Here is an 18,042-nt window from a genome sequence, read left to right as displayed (position 1 = left end):
CACTAATGTAATGCCATTTAGAGAGCTCTGGCACACCCATCAGCAGCTCAAGTGGAGCAAAGGAAGGATGTTCTTCCTCTCCAAGCCCATCATCTTCCCCACTTGATGCTCTCAGCCTTGATATAGTGGTCTAAAGGTGACAACTTGTCTCTGTGAGCACTCTGAGAAGCAGGCAGTGGGATCATTAGAAATGATTGTGGATTGGCCCTGTTTTAAAAGGGAGCAAAATATTTGGCCAAAGTCCCACTGGAGCATTTTCAGCTTTTGTGAAAACCTTCTGCTAGACAACTTGTTTCTAGAGTTCCTACCAGAATTGGGCTCTTGGGTTTCAGATCACCTCTCTGAGGAGCTGCAGGTGCTCTGTGGGGCTTTAGCCAGCCTAGGAGGTGTCACCAGGCCTTAGCTGAGTGTTGGATGAGGTTGGAAACACTGCCTTGCCTGACATTCCCCTGCTTCAGGGCAGGACTTGGCTCTTGTTCCTCCCTGTGCCCATTTTGTAGGCTGGTCCTGGGCAGGGCTGCTGCCCAAGAGCAAAGCCTGTTCTGTGGTGAGCCTGGTGCCCCTGTCCCACACTCAGCACTGGGGGCTGGGACTCCCCTGTGGATGGGTGCTCCCTCTGGGTTGTAGGGGTGCTGATATTCTGGATTGACACCTCAACAATTTGGGCTCCTAGCAGTTAATAACTGCAGTACCTAATTTTAGTGTAATGGCACCCATTCAATCTGCTGTTCCCAGACTGTGCAAGTGACATAAATTAATGTTACACAGAAAAAGTCAAGTTTCTAGTGTGAGATCAATAGATCATAATGTGGTGATATTTGAAAATACATCTTATTAGCAGTTCATATTTTGGCACTTTCCATGGATTCCCACGAGCTCCCTTCCCTGCTGCCCCAGGGAGCTGCTGTGCATGTGGTTGCTGACAGCATCAGTAGTCCTGTGAGATGATCCTGCCTGTGCTGGATGTCACTTTGTGGCTTTTATCCCTTGGGAAATGAATGGAAAGAGGTTGGAGTGCTGTTGGTCGCTGCAGGGCAGAAGCAGGAGCCTTTGGCATCTTGCAGCAGTTATGAGAAGAGTTTCTTTCTGAGCTGGCTCAGGGTGCCCAGGCAGGCAGACATTGCATGGTGCTGTTGTGAACCAGCCTGAAAAGTGAGGTAGGGTGGGAGCCCATGGCTGCTCTCCTGTCCTGGATGAAGGCAGAGCTTCACTGGGAGGATGCTGAGCACACCTGGGTGAGCTGGGCTGTGCCTCTGGGTAGGTGAGCAGAGGCTTTGAGCTTTCAGAACCCAAACAGCACCGTTTACCTGCACTGAGGAGGAAAAGTAATGTGAGGGCCCCCCATGGCAGGGCATGGCTTTGCCTCAGCACAGTCCTTCTCAGCTCCAGCTTATGGGGCCTCTGCAGAGGTGTTTGACAGCTCCAAGTGACTTCCTTGAGGCCCGGGCTCAGGGTAAAGGCTGGCTGGGTTCTGTCTGGGGTCTCCAGTTACTCCTGTGCTTGTTGTCTCCTCCCCACGTGCAGGAGATGGTGCTGGGTTGATTTGTCTGCATGAGTCAGGCTCTTTGGCAAGGGGCTCAGAGCTGAGTTTTGCAGCCAGCTGTAAAAATATCCCTCGAGGGCATGTGCACTGCACCTCTCCCCTCCCAGCCTTGTGCTGCTTCCTCCTCCTCGGGAGGAAGCTAATCTCCTCTGCAGAGCTCGCCATCAGAGCAGATTAGAGCAGCTTCCAGCTCCTCTGGTGCTGCAGGGAGATTGCCAGGATCAGAGGTTTGGATTGGAGCTGTGGGGGATGATCCCTCTTTCTGTGAGCCTGGGTGGGAAAGGTGCTGTGCAGCCATTCTGAACCGATGGAGTGTGCTGGAGAAGATGCACTTCCCTCTGGTCCCCAGAGCCAGCAGGGCTTTGCTCAAATGGAAGATGCTTGTGTACACTTCTGTAAGCAATGAAGTGACTCAGGTTGCCCACTCAGTCTTCTCTTTCCACAGACTGTTCCCAGAGTCCCTCCGGATGTGTCTGAAGCATCCTAAATAAGACCTGAGCGCTGTGCTCCGAGGTGGAGCTGCTCTGAGCTGCTCAGAGGAAAATAGGCCACTGCTTTCCTCACACAGGCAGGCATTTAAAGAGCCTGTGAGGGAGGAGTGTGGGCTTGTGGCTAAATCAGAAGTGAGGAGCTGTCCCTTCCTTTGGCACCTCACCTGCCTTCCATGAAATGGGGCCACTGGGAAGCCAGGCTGCAGGCTGGCTGGCTTTTTTTGGTAGCTTGCTTGGTGGCATTGGCTTTGTGGGTCGCTCCCAGCACCCAGCAGAAATCACTAGGGAGAAACAGCTCACTTTTTGCCTCGCCTTTCCAACCAGAGTTTCCAAAATGGCTCAGGTTTTTCCCTTTTCTCCCAGAAAAGTCAACAGCAAAACCTGCTTGCCTGAAGTGGGATTAGGCAATTGCCCTTGCAGGAATCCCAGCCTTGCTCCCCTGATCCTTTCTTCAGCCAGTTGCCCAGGCAAAACATCTATCTCTGTCTTCCAACCTGAGAGGCTGTCTCTTCACTAATTAAATGAGGAATATCACCTCTTTATAATTGTCAGTTAATTTCAAATTAAAAAAGGGACCTGTCGGACCAAGAAGAACCTTATCCTCCCTCTGGGGACTGCCTTCCTTTTTATTTAAGTTTTTTTTCAGGCTGATAATTCCATCTGAAAGTCTCCTGTGATACTGTGGTAACCCTTGGATGCTATTCAAGTGCATCCTGGCCCCTGGCGTGTGCTCATTGCCTCCTAATTGCTCTAAATAAGTTGGGAATGATGAAATTAAAGTGCCATTGATATGAGGCAGCCCTGGCATGCTGCAGTTACAGGCATGTGAGGGATGTAGACAGATGGGGAGATGTTAGGATAATAGGTATTAAATGCAGATTTTACCCTGTTTGGGATCCCCATCTAAGCACAGTTCAACCTCTTGGTGCAGCAGGTTTGGCAGCTCCTGTGCTGGAGCCCCAGCTGAGCATTTGGCATGGGCTGGGGATGTGCAGGACATGGAACTGTGCGACCTCCCTGAGTTTCTGAAGGGCTCCTGGGTAGTGGACTCTCCAGCAACAAGGACATGCAAGATAACCCTGAGTCCACACAGTGTCCCCAGTCTGTAAATCCTGGGCTGCTCATCCTTTGGGTGATGTGGTTCAAGCTGAAACAATAGATGTGGGGTGCTGGATGTGCTCTGATTCATTGAATAGGGCTTGTTGTTCTCTTCATTCCCTTCATCTGTAATTTTGGAGTTGGGTTCAGGTTTCAAACCTGAAACAGCTGAGTTGGGGGTTCTGGTGTTGAACCAGAATGGGTAGCCCCCTGCCCTGGCATGCAGGAAAGCTGGGCTGACACTCCAGTGAGCCTGGGATCAGCATTGCCTGCTCCTGACCCTGTCCTGGAGTGGGGATGTGTGCCCTGGGCAGAGGCTGGGAGCTGCTGGGTGTCATTCAGTAGCTGCTCTTGTGCTCTGCTCACCTGGAAATGTTGCTGCTTTTAGTGTCCTTTGCTCTGAGAGAAAGCAGACTATTTTTGGCATGTGTAGTCAAAGGGGGAGAACAGCACCTTGCTGGCTGGTGGTGCTGCAGTGTCCCATTGCAGCAGAGGGGCCTGGATGAGACCTGACTCCAGATCTTCAGCAAAGGCAGCTTTGTGACAATCTGTTCCCAGCCAGAATAGACTTTTCACATCACCCACAGGGTGAAAGTCATCCCAGTCCAGCAATTCCACACTCATCCCCATGACTCACTATCCCATCCCTGATCCTGCAGCAAGAGCTGTCTGGGCATGGTACCACGATGCCCAAGGAGAGCATCTTGCCCAAAGCAGCCCATTTTTGGGGCATACAGGGGTGGCTGGTCCCAGAGCTGCAGGTGAGGAGGAGCCTCATCAGTCTGCAGGGACTTTGATAGCCTTACAGGTATGCTGGGCTTGGTGATTGTGCAGTTAATAGTTTTCTGAAGATAGATGGCAGGTACAGCACAGCAGTTTGCTTTCCAAAAAAATGCCAATCATTCTAATCACTTGCCTAAGATTTGGGTCAAGTCCAGCCACCTGGCTTTGGATAATAACTCTCCCAAGTCTTCTTGAGCTAGTCTTGTGTAGCATTGGCATTCTCAGGACAGTTGAAATGGATGGGAGGTGCTCTGACATGGCAGCCAGCTGGCCTCCAGGATGGATGGCTGATTGCAAAGTGATGGAAAGTTACATTTGCTCAGTCTGAGCCAATTCTATTCCTGTCACTGGCCTTGGCTGTGACTTTGGCTTCCCCGTGGCTCATCGGATGCTCACCCTGCGGCGTGCTCACCTGGAGCCTTTGGGTTGAGATGGCAGGATCCCTTGCTCTGGGCAGCCCTCCAGGCTCAGGGCTCATCTATCAGAGGAGTTCAAGACCTCTGAATTCTACCTGTTGCACATTTAAAGGCCAGAGGAGCAGATTTATGGCTCTGGTCTGACCTGCTCTGGAACAGAAGCCAGAACTTGTCCCTGGCTGATTGCTTTGTCAAGTGTAGCAACTCTGGGCACGTGGTTCCCAAAGACAGGGGAGCTGCAGGGTCTTGGCTCTGCTGGCAGGCAGCAGAGGTCTCCAGGAGGCTCCCATCTGTTCCTAGCTGGGCTGTTTGCAGTAATCCCTTTGAGTAAGGAGTGCTCCCAGAGTGCCTGGGATTGTGTGGGGTGTCCCTGCCTGATTGCACTGAGGCTCATGGGCACTGCCTGGGCTGGTCCTGGTGCCTGAAAGGCCAAATGTCCCCAAAATGTGGTATCTCCAAGCAAACAGGAGTGGTTATGGTGGCTGTAAATCCCTACAGGCAGGAAACCCCAGTGTTTGAAGGGATTTAGGTGTAAATTCATTCAGTTAACTTTCTCAAAAGGATATGTGAGCTGCAGGGTTGTTAGCATGATGCCACTTGTGCTTTCTGGATGGCCAGTCCCGTCTCCCTGGGGCCCAGCACCCTGACGTGCCCTGCTTGTGTTCAGGGGTGTGCCCCCACCCTTTGCTGCTGCTCCCTCTGCTCCCAGTTCAGCCTCTCTCCAGCTGAGCTCCCAGTACAGCACATGGAATTCTCAACAGAAGCTGAGGTGTGTGCTGTGACCTTGAGATCCATTCCCAGTGACTCCTTTTCTCCTCATCTTTCTTGCATGTCTGTCAGATCATCTCTGCTCTTCCTCTGCTTCCCCTTCCCTTGGCCACTTCCAGGAATTGCTGCCTTGGGCAGGAGCAGGTCTGTGCCAGCTCCCACAAAGAGCCATCCCCTTTCCTGCATGGCTGAGCACAGTACAGGACGTCCCTGGACCTGCAAGGAAAAGCTCCTGGTGACTTCCACAGGGCCATGGAAGAGGGGGAGCACAGAGCAGGGCTGGCTCATCTGTGCCAGCACACTGGGTTTTGGCCTGGGCTGAAATTGGCTGTTCCTGCCCTGCATGGAGGAGAAGGAGGAGGAGGAAGGAGCAGTGCTGGGTGGAAAGCCCTGGTGAGCTGGGCTTGGCATGGCTGTGGGAGGAGGGAAGGAGCAGTGCTGACTGCTCCCAGGAGGAGCCACAGGAGCTGTCACCATGTGTCACCCCCTTTTTGGTAGCCCCAGCCTGCTCGGCCATGGAGAGCAGTTAAAAAGGCTGAGCAGGCACCAGGACTTGTTTTGCCACCAGAAACTGCTTGATGCTGGAGGCAGCTCTGCCTTGTTGGTCTGTGCCATGCACGCTCTGGGCAGGGATTGGTCTGGGAGTTTATTTGAGGAGCAGATCCCTTGGAGTGCTGCCCTGGTGGTGATGGTGCATTTGTTGCATGAGAACTCTGCTAGTTGGGCCAAGCTTCAGTGTTTTGTGGGCTTTGCATCCCCTCCAAACAGGGCAGTCTCACCCCTGGCTGGCACTGGGCAGAGCAGGCTGCTCCTGGTCCCCACTTGCCACAGGTGCCCAGAGATGTGCTGGCATTGCTGGCCAGGGCACTGAGTGGATAGAAGGACTCAATTCCCATCTTGATTCCTTGTGGCTGAGATTTCTCTCAGAGAGCCTTTCACCCAGAGGTGAAGTCACTCACCATGGCCACCTTCAGCAGCTGCTTCTGCATTGTGGGTTGTAAATGTCCCCTTAATTTAGTGCCTGCAGTGCACTAAAGCAGCAACCTTAGCACAGCCTCTGCATAATAACCAGAGAGGCTCTAGATCCTGAGCTCTGACACACAGAGCTCTCCTTGACTGCTGTAGTCCCAGGGGCTGCTGTCTCCTTTACCCTGGGTGCCTCAGCCTCCCCACCACACGCTTTTGAAAGATAACTCCCTGTAAAATAGAGAGATTTAGTCTAGTCCAGCTGGGCAGGCCGGTTCAGGCAGTAATGCACTCACATCCTAAACGTTTCAATTCTTTTGGCTAAACTTCCCAGTGAAAGGTGGTTTTTTCTCCTTCATGAAAGAGGGTAACAGCTCTGACCTTGAGGAGAGAAATGAGGGTTCAGAGTTCTCTTTCTTTTTTTTTTTTTTTGTTGTGATTTTTCTTGCAAAATATTCCAGTTGAGAGGGATTTTTTGCTTAACCAATTTATACCCAGTGGATAGATTTATTCTGTTCAGCTACCAGCCACAAGAAAGCCTTGTTATTCCCTGTGGCATGTGGGTTTTTTTTTCCCCTCAATACTCATAAATACTCTTTGCTAACTATGAGTTTTTACTACTTGGAGCAGGAGGGACCAGGTACTCCTGCCCTGTTCTGATGCTGGAGGAATCAGCCTCCTGTGCTGCCCTGACCCTGGGTAACCTGAGTGGTGCTTGGGATTGGTTGTTAAATATCCTTCTGTCTCCCCATGCCTGATCCAATTCTGCTCCCTTGTTATTTCCATCTCTCAGGGATAAAGGATCTGCACAAAATTACTTTTGTGAACATCCTGGAAGCAAGAGGTGATTTGGAGGCAATGCTTCCGAGTCCCACCTGCTCTTCCCATGCCTCTGCTCCCAGCCAACACCCTGCTGTCCTGACTTTTAGCAGGAACTGGGCAGAAAAATGTTTCTTGGTTTAGCATCATTGTTTAAAGGGAGAAGAGGAAAACGTGGAGGTTTGGTTTGAAATTATTTGAGTGAACGTGACAGAAATGCAAGGACTTGACAGCAGAGTTGGTTTAGATTGGGGTAGAAAAGAAATGAGGGGAGTTAAAATGAAAAGTGGGCTCAGAGGGAGGGAAAAAAGGCAATGTTTCCTTTCAAACACATAAAACCTGGCTGCTTTGATGCTGATGGGGCACTTGATACTCTTTGTGAAACCATTCCATATGACAAAGCCAGTTTTCTGGGCCAGAATTGTTGCTGGTGATAGCTCCTTGAACCCCTGGTGCCTGCCTCAGTTTCCCTTCATAGAATCACAGAGTGTTTTGGGTTGGAAGGGACCTTCAAGGACAGCCCCCTGTCATGGGCAGGGACACCTTCCACTAGACCAGGGCACTCCAAGCCCTGTGCAGCCTGGCCTTGGACACTTCAGGAATTGGGGCAGCCACAGCTGCTCTGGGCAGCCTGTGCCAGGGCCTCCCCACCCTCACAGGGAAGGATTCCTCCCTAATATCTAATCTCTTCTTCCCTTGTCTGTAGTTTTTCCATGAGGTTTGGGGCACTTCAGCTGCCTCATCTCTCCCTTCACCAGAGAGGGCTGGTGCAGGGGGACCCACATGGTGCTGGCAGCACCTCCCTTGCTCTCTAAACTAAAGAGATTTAGTTGAGCTCTCCAAACTCATTGCAGTGGTGAGCCCGAGGCAGCATCCCTCCCCTTAGAGGCAGCTCTGTCTCTCTGTTTTTAGTTTCTTTGGAGCTCAGATTCTCAGCCTCCTTACCTCTCCACTGGTGCAATGTTTCAGGAACAGATGGGCTTAATTTCCGATTGCCACCCCCTGAACTTGGGAGGAGGTTTGAGTTTGGAGCCAGTCTGCCTCTTGTTCTGTGTGAGTCCATCCAGCAAGCTCCTGCCTGCCCTGCCCCTGTGGCCATGGAGCCAAGGACCCGGCAAATTGCCCTCTCTGGGATGAGAGAGGCTCTCAGAAGGAAGATTTTCCCTCTCAGTGGATAAATCCATCTCCATGTTACCTTAGCAGTGGCAGCGGCTGAGCATCTTCTTATGGGTTGATACTGCTGAGATGCTTAGTCTAAGCTCCATCTAATCCTCTTTCAGGGAGCTATCAGGCTGGTGATCTTCTACAAACAGGTTTTCCAGCACCAGCCTCGGCATTTTGTGGTTTGTGATCGTGCTGGAAGGGTGATGGTTCTGCTGCACCTCTGCTGCTGCTCCTGAGCTGAACCAGAGGTGAAAGGGAAAAGGAAATGAACCTACAAGTTTCTAACTTGAGCTCTGGTGGAGTTTGCATTTAGGTGTCTACTCCTGCTTTTATAGGGGCATGTGATCTCCTTATCCAGCTTCTTGTGGAGCATAAATCAGATTTTTATAACTGATTTTGTGTTGGATTAAAGCTTTGGGGTGGTTTTTTTGAGAGCACCCTTATGAATCTGGCCTGTTGTGCTCCTGCCAGTGTACCCTGGGAATCTTGTCACTCTTTGGGAATCAATAGCAGATGTAAAGCAGATTTAAGGTATTTCCAATGCCCTTCTGTGTGTCAAGGCCCAAAATTCAAGGCAGAATTTAGAGGTGCTGCAATGTGCTTGAAAACTCTTGGACTGTTGAATTTGGCAATTGAAGCCTGATTCCTGCTTGCTGAGTGGGAGCCTTGTGTGTGGTTGCCCTCCATTGTCACATTGTCACCCAGACATCTGCATGGGGACAGAGTCACCTGGCAGCAGTGCTGGCACAAGGCACTTGTGGGGACTGGCACCCAGGGCATGGAGAGAGGCTGTGAGATCTGCTGTTGGTAAGATGTGATCAGCACCAACCTGCTTGTTAGACCTCATCCCTGGGATCTGGTTTGGACCAGTTTAGGGATGGACATTGTCCCTCCTGGAGCAAGATGAGCAAAGCCCATTCTGCCATGGGCTGGGCTCCCTGCAGGGAGCACAGGGGTGGGAGTGAGCAGTCCCTGGGGGAGAGGGCAGATCCTTGGGCACTACTGCTGATGCCTTAAGGAGCTGGAGCAGAGGCTGGATGGAGTTAAGGGGAATAAAGTGGGGATTTACTGAAGTGCCCTCAAAGGCCACACCCTGGCAGTGCCCAGATGGCTCCAAGATGGAATCAAAACAGGGCTCAGTCATGAGATCTCACATTTTTATAAGTTTTAGTCCATTTGCATATAGGAGTTAACTGTCCAATTAACAGCTTCAAGTGATGAAGTTTCATCCTCCTTGCTTGCTTTCCCACCCTCCTCTTCTCACATTGTTTATGCTTTGGGCCTGAAGTTTGAAGAGTCTCCAGTCCTTGAATCTCCAGCTAGAACAGGATTGTTTTGTCTCCACCACCCTGTGAAAAGATCCCAGTAACACTTAATATAAAACTAAAGCTGCACACCAACACAGAAGAGAACAACCCCAAGGTATCACTGACGCTGTCCCCTTCCTCCTGTCTTGCAGGGCTGTGTGTCTGGGGCTGAGCCAGGTGCCCCCTGCTCCGTGCTGGGTCCCATGAGACGGGCAGGACCCCCCTGTCCCTCGTGCCCGGGGCCGCAGCGCCCGGCTCTGCCCCCCCAGAGGAGCTGCAGAGAGCTGCTGCCACGGTGAGTGCTGGCCTCTGGCTTTGCTTTGTGACTCCTGGCTCTGGCTTTGCTTTCCCAGGACACCCCCCTGCAGAAGGGCTGCTCCAGGGCACTGTTCCTGCTGACTCCGTGTGCGTCCCCGGCTGCAGCGGGGTCACAGCGTGGGGCACCTGTGCCAGCCTGCAGAAAAAAAGCTCTCAGGGAACAGCTTATGCACCAAAAAAATTCAGGTTTCAGTCAACAGACTCAGCTCACGAATTCAGGTTGTATTTAGCAAGTGGCTTTGGCTGGGAAAAAAAAAAGTGAAACACTGAAAAGTTTGATTTTGACATTTTCAAAATGAAACCTTTCAGCCATCTGTTTCAACATGACATTTCATTTTGATTTTTTTCGAGGTTTTTTTTTTTTTTTTTTCCCCAGGGTGGAGGGGAAGCCACCTACAAACAAAATGAAAGCTTCACTTCAGCCCAAACAAAATGTTTCATTCAGCCTCAAATTATTACTGGAGCTTTAAAATTTGGCAAAGAAAAAAAATATTTCTTTGGTCATCCTGAATGATTTTCTTTTCTCTGTTTAATCACCAGGACAAAAGAGAAGCGTGTGAGGGAGTGGGAGCTGTGGGGCCCATGGCAGGCAGCGTTGGGGGTTTGTGAGTGGGAGCTTGGGAAGAGCCTGTGGTGGCAGAACATGCTGTACCAATGACTTTGGTGATGGCAGAAGCCTGTGGGAGCCAATTTTAGCTGCAGCAGAAAGCTCATGCTGGAGAGGAGAGTGTGCTGTGCTGAGCCCACCTGGAGCCAGCACCTCCCAGGCTCTGGGGGTGGCCCCAGTGTCCAGAGCTGTGCTGGGTGCCAGAGGTTGAGTGGCAGGTCTCACCCAGTGCCATTCCCTCCCTGTTACCTGCTTTCCCATCTGCTCTTTGGGAAAGCCCACTTTGGGGATTTTGATAAATGGGAAGGAGAAGGGACCTTCTGCTCTGCCCAGAACCTTTGAACAGGAGAAATCACTCTGGGGATGGAGGAAGCAGGAAGGGACTGGGGGAGGAGATCAAGCCCCTGTGGGGCTGCATGGGCTCCTCTCAGCCCCCTGATGGCAGGGAAGAGGTGATCTGACCCCTGTCCCAAATCCCATCGTGGCTGGCACTTGGGTAGCACTTCCACCACCCAGCTCAGCTGAAACTAGCCAGCTGGAGAAAACAGCTGTGCTTTTCACTTTCCTCACCCTCTCCACCCCAGTCTGCCCTAAATGTGACCCTTCCCAGCCACACAGAACTGTTGGATGTGGAGGAAAGTGCTAGAAGGGGGCTGTGCTTGGTGGGGGCTGCTGGATTCCTTGGATGGGGTTGTGCTGGTTCATGCCCTGTGTCAGGAAGGAGCAATGGAGGCTGAATCACAGAATGAGAATAGGAAAGCCCCAAAATCATGCCATGAACAAAATCTGTGCAGCAACACGAGGGGCTGCAGGAAGGCTTCCTGGGCTGATTTCCTGGGAGGAGTGTGCTGCTGGCACATCCTGGCTGCCCACAGCCTGGCTGTGCAGGACTCCCACTCCAGCAGGAAGGCTCAAACACAGCAGGCAGGTGCTTGGGAGCGTGGTGGGACAGCAGGTGTTCAGGATCTGCTCACACGTGCTGCCATGCTTCTGTCAGCACTGGCTCCCTGCTGGAGTGCTGAGGGGTTGCTGCCTTTGTTGCAGAGGAAAAAAACCTGGCTGTTCAGAGGTAGGTGAGATGAGAAGGGATCATGGCTGCTGCAGGTCTGAAACCAGTGTCTGCCCTTGTTTGGAGGGGAGCTGGTTGTGCCCAAACCTCTGTTGGCTGTTTTGTAGGTAGCTGTGACCCCAGGGTGTGGGTGGCAGGACCTTGTCCCTGTGGGCTTACCCCAGAGGGAATCCCTCCACCCTGCTTTGGGGGAGTCTTTCCCCAGGCCCTGAAACTCCAGAATTGTGTACCTCTGGGGTTGCATTTACTGTTCCCACCTTCCATTCTCCTTCTCTGTTTTCATTTCTCCCTCTTTTCCCCCCTTCCTCCATCTTTATCAGTAGCTAATGAAACAGGCAGGGAGAAACCCAATTCGTACAGTAATTAAATTTACTTAGAGGGTATTCAGCTGGAGTAATGAGAAGTTTAATTCAATGATTAGTTTTTTCTTTCATTAATTAAAAATGGAACAACGGTGCAGTTACAGTGGGCTGCATTGATCCTCCTTGTGGAAAGCTGCTGATGGAGGAGGAGGAGGAAGGAAGGAAAGCTTCTCATTTTATCTTCTCTAGATGCTCTCCCCACACACAGATGCCTCTATTGTCCCCTGTTCCCAGCTGATCCCTTGCCCAGGTGTCCCTGAGTGACTTTAGGTGAGGGGTGCTCGGGGTGGTGATGAGGAGAGCAGTGGCACAGTTCCCCACACGGGTCCTCTCCCCAATCTGTCCCCAGCCTTTCAGTTTAAAATTGGATCTGAAATATTTGCTGTGGGTGGAAGATTGAAAAGCAGGTCCCAGCCCACAAGAAGTTTGGGGTGGGAGAGTTGTTTTCCATCCTTGCTGAACAGATTTTGATCCATTTAAATATGTTAAACTCATAAACATGTTTTTAGTCTTTTAAAATAAGTGATGTGTGAAAGCAAAAAATAAACCAAATAAGTAATTTCCCGTTTTTCCAATGCCTTCTGCAGGATCTTGAGCAGTGTTAGGACCTCAGATGTCCTTTGAAGCATGATTGGGCAGGTTCTGTTCCCCTAAAGCAGAGGCATTTGTGCTCCACGTTTTCACACAGATGGACTTTTTTTGGTAGCATTGGGGATTTTTGTAAGATCTGCTTATGTATGAGTTCCTAAGGAGGAGTAGACAGGAATAACCCCCAAAAAACCAAGGCACCATTAACTGGTGTCACACATCCAGTCTGTGCAGGAGCTGTGCACAGAAGGGGGCTGGGCAGGTGAGCAAGCTCTGCCTCCCCTCACCTGTGCCCTCCCTGCCCACCTGTCTGCCAGGTCCTCTGCTGCTCTGGGGGCTGTGATGGGGAGAATTAGCCAAGGGCTGGGGCACCAGCACCTGGGTTTGAAGCCAGTGAGAGCCAAGAGCACTCAACACCTCTGGAAATGGATGCTTTAGCTTTTCCTGGCTTATCTTGGGGGTGATAACTGCTCCAGGAAAGCTGGTAAGGGAGAGGCTCCTGGCCAGCCCAGCACTGTGTCCCTGTGCTGGGAGGACAGACAGAGTCCCATGTGGGACTGGAGCCCCTCCAGCAGTGCTCACACCTCCTGGAGGCTCCTCTGTGCCCCCTGGCTGTGGAGTGGCTCAGGACTCAGAGAAATGGCATTTTATGGCAAGAAAGGAGGAATGCATCCCCCTGCTTTGACCTCATCTCCTGATACAGCAAAAATTGTGCTGGGAGAGGGTGAATATGGGGTACAGGACAGCTGCAGCTGAGCTCTTCTACCTCCAGCACATCTCAGCTGTGGTGGCAGTGGGAGGGAGCCCCAGGCTGGGTAAATTGGGGCACCCCAGTGCTGCCAGCCTGTGCACCCCTCAGCTGGACTGAGCTCCTGGCTTTTCTCAGGGCCCAGCCTGTTGTCCCCAGGACTTATGGCAGTGTTCTGGCTGTAACACAGCATCTCCAAATCCCAGCACATCTGTGGGAGAGGCCCCCTGGGTCCATGGGGTGCAGTGTCCCCAGTTTGAGCCTCATTGCTGGGGTCCTGAGCTGTGAGAGCCTTTTGCAGCTCAGCCCTTTGGTGATGTTTTGCAGTTCCTGTGCTCTGTGAAGCATTTGGCTGGGATACAGGGATGCAGCCAGGGACTGAGCTGCCTGGAGAGGCTTTTGGAAGGAAGTGTAAACCTGTGCTGACCAGTGAGTGACATCTACACTCGTAATCGGCTGCAGCAGTGCCTTACAACAGTGTTTTTCCAAGGGGTTTTGCATGCATGTGCTTCTTCAGAGATCACTGCAAATGATTCCCAAGTGCTCTGGCCCAAATCTGTCCTGGTAGCTGTCAGCAGATCAATGCTCTACTAAGTACAGACCTGCTCTATTTCCATGGGAAAATGGCTCTCTTAAGCAGTTCATTTTGGGCCTTCCAGCAGCAGGGCCACTAAATTTTGGTAGTTGTGTTTTTCTGTCTGTTACAGCCTGATTTATAACTTTTAAATATCAGCTTGGATGAAGATTGAGCTTCCCTGAGCTCAGTTTTGAGAGGGAAAAGCATTCACAGCTTTTTAATTTCTCTCCTGCTCGCCTCTCAAATGCCAGGTTTAAAACCCTAATTTTGGTTTCCTTTTTGTTCACAGTGCATGAGTGGAAAGCAGAGGAGAGGCCAAAGCCCAGTGCACACCTGGCATCTGATCCCCCAGCATCCTGCCTTCATCTGACCCAGGTAGGTGAGCTCAGAGCATTGCTGCAGGTGATGCTCACATCCATTTGTGGTGCTGAGTCCAGGGCTGGACGGGTTTCCATTGCCAAAAGTGTGGTAAAAATGCCTTTTCTTTCCCCCTTAGTCTGGGGTGGCTTCCCATCCCTGCTGGTGTGGGTGAGGCAGCTGGGTGCCTGTCTCCCATCCCTGTGGTGGGTGAGGCAGCTGGGTGCCTGTCTCCCATCCCTGTGGTGAGGGTGAGGCAGCTGGGTGCCTGTCTCCCATCCCTGTGGTGGGGTGAGGCAGCTGGGTGCCTGTCTCCCATCCCTGTGGTGGGGTGAGGCAGCTGGGTGCCTGTCTCCCATCCCTGCTGGTGGGGTTGGGGCAGCTGGGTGCCTGTCTCCCATCCCTGTGGTAGGGATGGCTTCCAGCTGGGACCTGGGGCAGGTGGGAGGTGTTCAGTCAGTCCATCGTGCTTGCTCAGGGGAGTGTTTTACCAGGGGGAGAGGCCTCTAAAATGAGTATTTGGATGGTGATGATTTTGAGAAAGGGCTTTGTAAAGGGATTGTGTGACTCTGCTCGGGAGGGTTTGCTCCAGCTCGTGTTACATCAGGGAGGGACAAACGCTGCCCACGTGGAGTGATTCAGGTGGACAGCTCAGGAATGCCGGGCAGGAGCAGTTTTATCCTCCAGGAGAGGGCAGGCGAGAGGGTCCTCCAGAAGCGCTGCCTTTGGAGATGGCTCTGCTCTCCTTGCTCGGCTCCCCCGGCTCAGCTCCTCCCCGCGCTCTTGCCGGGACAGTTAAAAGAGGCAGGAGCAGCTTTGGGCTTGTTCTGCACATCCCCATCCTCAGCTGGCTCTGGGAGCTGTCAGCCTGGTGCAGGAGATGCGTGAGACAGCAAACATCAGAGCTGACTGGGCTGAGGTAATTTCCCAGCATGTCAGTCCTCGAGAGAGAATAAAAAGGATCTCTCGGTGAAGAGCAGAGTTTGGTTTCCTAATGAAAAAAAAAAAAATTAGGATGATTCAAGCATCTTTCATCTGCCACAGCTGGGGGAGGGTTTGTTGAAACTGGATGTTGTCCAAGGTAGTAGGAGATGGAGGAAAGTGCTGGCATCTCTGTTCAACAGGAGTGGTGGCACTGGGAGGGGCACTCCTACCTGGGCAGAGCACAGGGACTCACTGGGGGTTGCCCAAGGGTGGTGCTCCATGCCTGGTTCAGGGAAAAGAGAAGCAGAACAGTGAAGCAGAACTCTTTCACACTCAGATATGTCATTTCTCCCTTATGTTGCTCTTTGCTCAAAGCAAAGAGCAGGCTGAATAGGCTCAACCTGGTGCATGCAAAAAAGGGACCTGTCCTTACCTTGCCTCACATTCCTGTGTGAGAGGAGCCTGTGGAAGGCATTTCCAGCTTTGCAGGGAGGTGTTTGTAGCTTCTTGTTGCTGTTTCCTGTTTTATGGTAATCAGGAATGAGCCCAGACATCCCTCCCTGCTCCCACAGGTGCTCTGTGTGCATTGGACCCTGGGAGAAGCTGTGTGTGAAAGATGCTCCAAGGAGGAGCTCCCACTGTGTCAGGGCTGACAGAGCAGCTACAGGGACCATGGAAATAGCAGTTTTCTGTGAAAATACCTTCTCAACAGCAAGCTCTGAAGTGCATTTATTTTTAGTGATTGTCTCTTAAAACAAAATTCTGCTGGGAAATGATCCTGCTGGTTAAAGTCCTCCTGAAAATATAAGCACCAAGAACCATCTGCTCTGTGTTTGGATTTGGGTGTTTTCTTTCAGAGTGCTCTTTGCAAAAACTGAAGGTTTTTCCTAAGAACAGTATATAGAAAACGAGGTGGTTTTGGTTTTCCTTCTGCTTTTTCCTTTGAGAAAAGGAGAAAAGTTTTTTTCCTAGGGAATTTGGGATAATGAGGGAGATGGCAGAGGCTGCTCTGCCCACTAAGCAGTGCAAGAAGAGGGCAGCCAGGCACAGCTGGGGTCCCAAACACCCCACAGACCCCTGCCCTGCCCAGAAGCTTGGAGGGAAGCAGGATGTGGTGCTGGGAGCAGGGATCTCAGCCTGAACATCCAGCAGGCACAGAAGCTCTCTCCTCAAGGAGCCTGCAAACCTTGGGCTGGATGATGTGGTCAGAGGCTTTATTTAGTTCTGAGCCTGAGTGGATTTTTAATGCATGAATTTTTAGTGTTCAAACTGAGTAGATCTTTGAACTGCTGTGGTTTCTGAGGGATGTTTCTCTTCCTCTCTGACTGCATGTGCCATAAATGCTCCCAAAAAATCCCCCATGTGCTCTCTAGCTCTGGTGATGTGGCCATGGACTTGCATCAGGGTTTCCACCAAGCCCCTGTGGAATGTTTTGGATTCTATTGAAAAGCAAGTTTTTGGTGCCAAGGTTACATCAAAAGCCCCACGAGCTGGGGGGACATGTAGGAGTGGCAGCAGTGTTGGGGCTGTCCCCAGGGACAGTGGGGACACCAGGACCACTCTTGTCTTCAGCTGCCCCAAATGCTGTGGTTTAACAGTGGGGCTGGGAGAGCTGAGAGAGAGCTGGGCTGGAGGAAGGAGTGTCACACAGGGAGAGGTGTCTGTGGTCTCTTCTGGAACATTGGCTTCTTCACCCCAGTAGAGCCAAGGGCACACCTGAATTTCTGTTCTCTGCCTTACCTGGTTCCCACCTGGCTCTTTGGATTGAAACAGATTTCTTCTCAAACATCTCCCTCCAAGGGCTGACAAAGCTATTAAGAGATTTTTCTGTTGTTAAAAATAATTCTTAATTAATTAAAAATAATTATTAATTTTGCAAAAATCTACCAAGCCAGGCAGAGAGCCCTGCCCAAGGGTGGCACCATGAGTGCATTTGCTGGATGTCATCATCAGCAAATTTGCTGTTGCTGTCACCATTTGCTGGATGTCCAGCAGCTCTGCAGAGCCCATTGATGGGATCTTACAGAGTGTCTGATGCTCAGGGTTTGGTGGGGACCATCAGGGACTCTTTGTGGCAGGAATCTGGGCACTGTGTTTGTGACTCTGGGAGGCTTCTGAGGTTTTCTAACAGTTGAGGCAGCTCTCCCTTGTCTTGGGCTGGGAGATGATATCGTGTGCACACACAGCTTTGGGATGTCACATCAATGTTAACCACAGGGAAGAAGTGAGAGTGGAGGTGGGTGTGCATGGCAGTTTGTTTCTTTGGGTTTATGCCTTGATACTTTCTGCTTAATTGCACCCTGACATGCTCCAAGGGGCAAGGAAGGGTTTTAAAGCAGCTTAAAAAAAAATAAAATTACCTTCCATGAAATATTTAGGATAGCCTGACTACTTTTTAAAGACTGTTCTAATTACTCCTGCAAGGCTTCCACTTCTCCTGATCTCACTGCACATGGAGAGAGGCAGCAGGAGTGTTTGTCCTGGTTAGCACTGAGGGGCTGGGATGGTTTGTATTCACTGCAGGGAGGTGATCACTGCATTGACCTTGGAGATGGTGAGTTGGGAGTCAGAGGGCTGCTTTGTTCCTGTGGATGTTTGCTGGTGATGGACTCAGGGCTTAGAAGGGAATGGAGGCAGCTTAGTGACATATTAGGGTGTACTAGGAACAAGAATAATGCCCTGGTGCACCCCATGGCTCCCTCCTGGCTGTGTCCTGCCCCCCATGGCTGTGGGGAGCACGTGGCTTGCCTGTGGAGACAGGCTGCTCTAGGAAGTGCTCTCCCAGTGCTGTGAGGTGTGATCCAAAATTAGCATCCCATTCACTTGCTCTTAGCTCTGTTAGCTCTGCAAGGCTAATAGGGCTTAAAAAAAAAAAAAAAAGTCTCTTGTCACCAAAATCAGCAGCTCTGACTCAGAACATGCAGAGGGAGCAGACTTGCTGATTAAGGCAATGTTGATGTTGTAAGTGCTCACCCGGCCACAGCAGGGCCCTGGGACTTGCCTGAGAATCTCTCTCAGAGCCTGGGAGGGGTCCTTGGTTCCCATCTTGGTGCCTAAACCACCAAGTGAGGAGGATGAAGGCGTGAACATCAAAGCCAGCCAAGCCATGGAGTGTTCCCAGTGCCGTGCCATGTTCC

The 18,042-nt window shown here is 51.4% G+C and overlaps 1 protein-coding gene across 2 annotated transcripts in view; it reads left to right on the top strand.

The window, feature by feature from the left end:
- LINGO1 (leucine rich repeat and Ig domain containing 1) overlaps positions 1-18,042 on the top strand; it is a 159,101-nt gene that overhangs the window by 84,918 nt on the left and 56,141 nt on the right. For both annotated transcript variants that reach the window (XM_077185635.1, XM_054642014.2), the window contains 2 exons: positions 9,508-9,650; positions 13,914-13,999. The gene's annotated coding sequence lies outside the window, so the exon portion shown is untranslated. The remainder of the gene's footprint in view (positions 1-9,507; positions 9,651-13,913; positions 14,000-18,042) is intronic.

This window comes from Agelaius phoeniceus, chromosome 13 (genome assembly GCF_051311805.1).
Source record: "Agelaius phoeniceus isolate bAgePho1 chromosome 13, bAgePho1.hap1, whole genome shotgun sequence".
NCBI lineage: Eukaryota > Metazoa > Chordata > Aves > Passeriformes > Icteridae > Agelaius > Agelaius phoeniceus.
The sequence above is the reverse complement of the archived record's forward strand: the minus strand, read 5'-3'. Positions and strand labels throughout refer to the sequence as shown.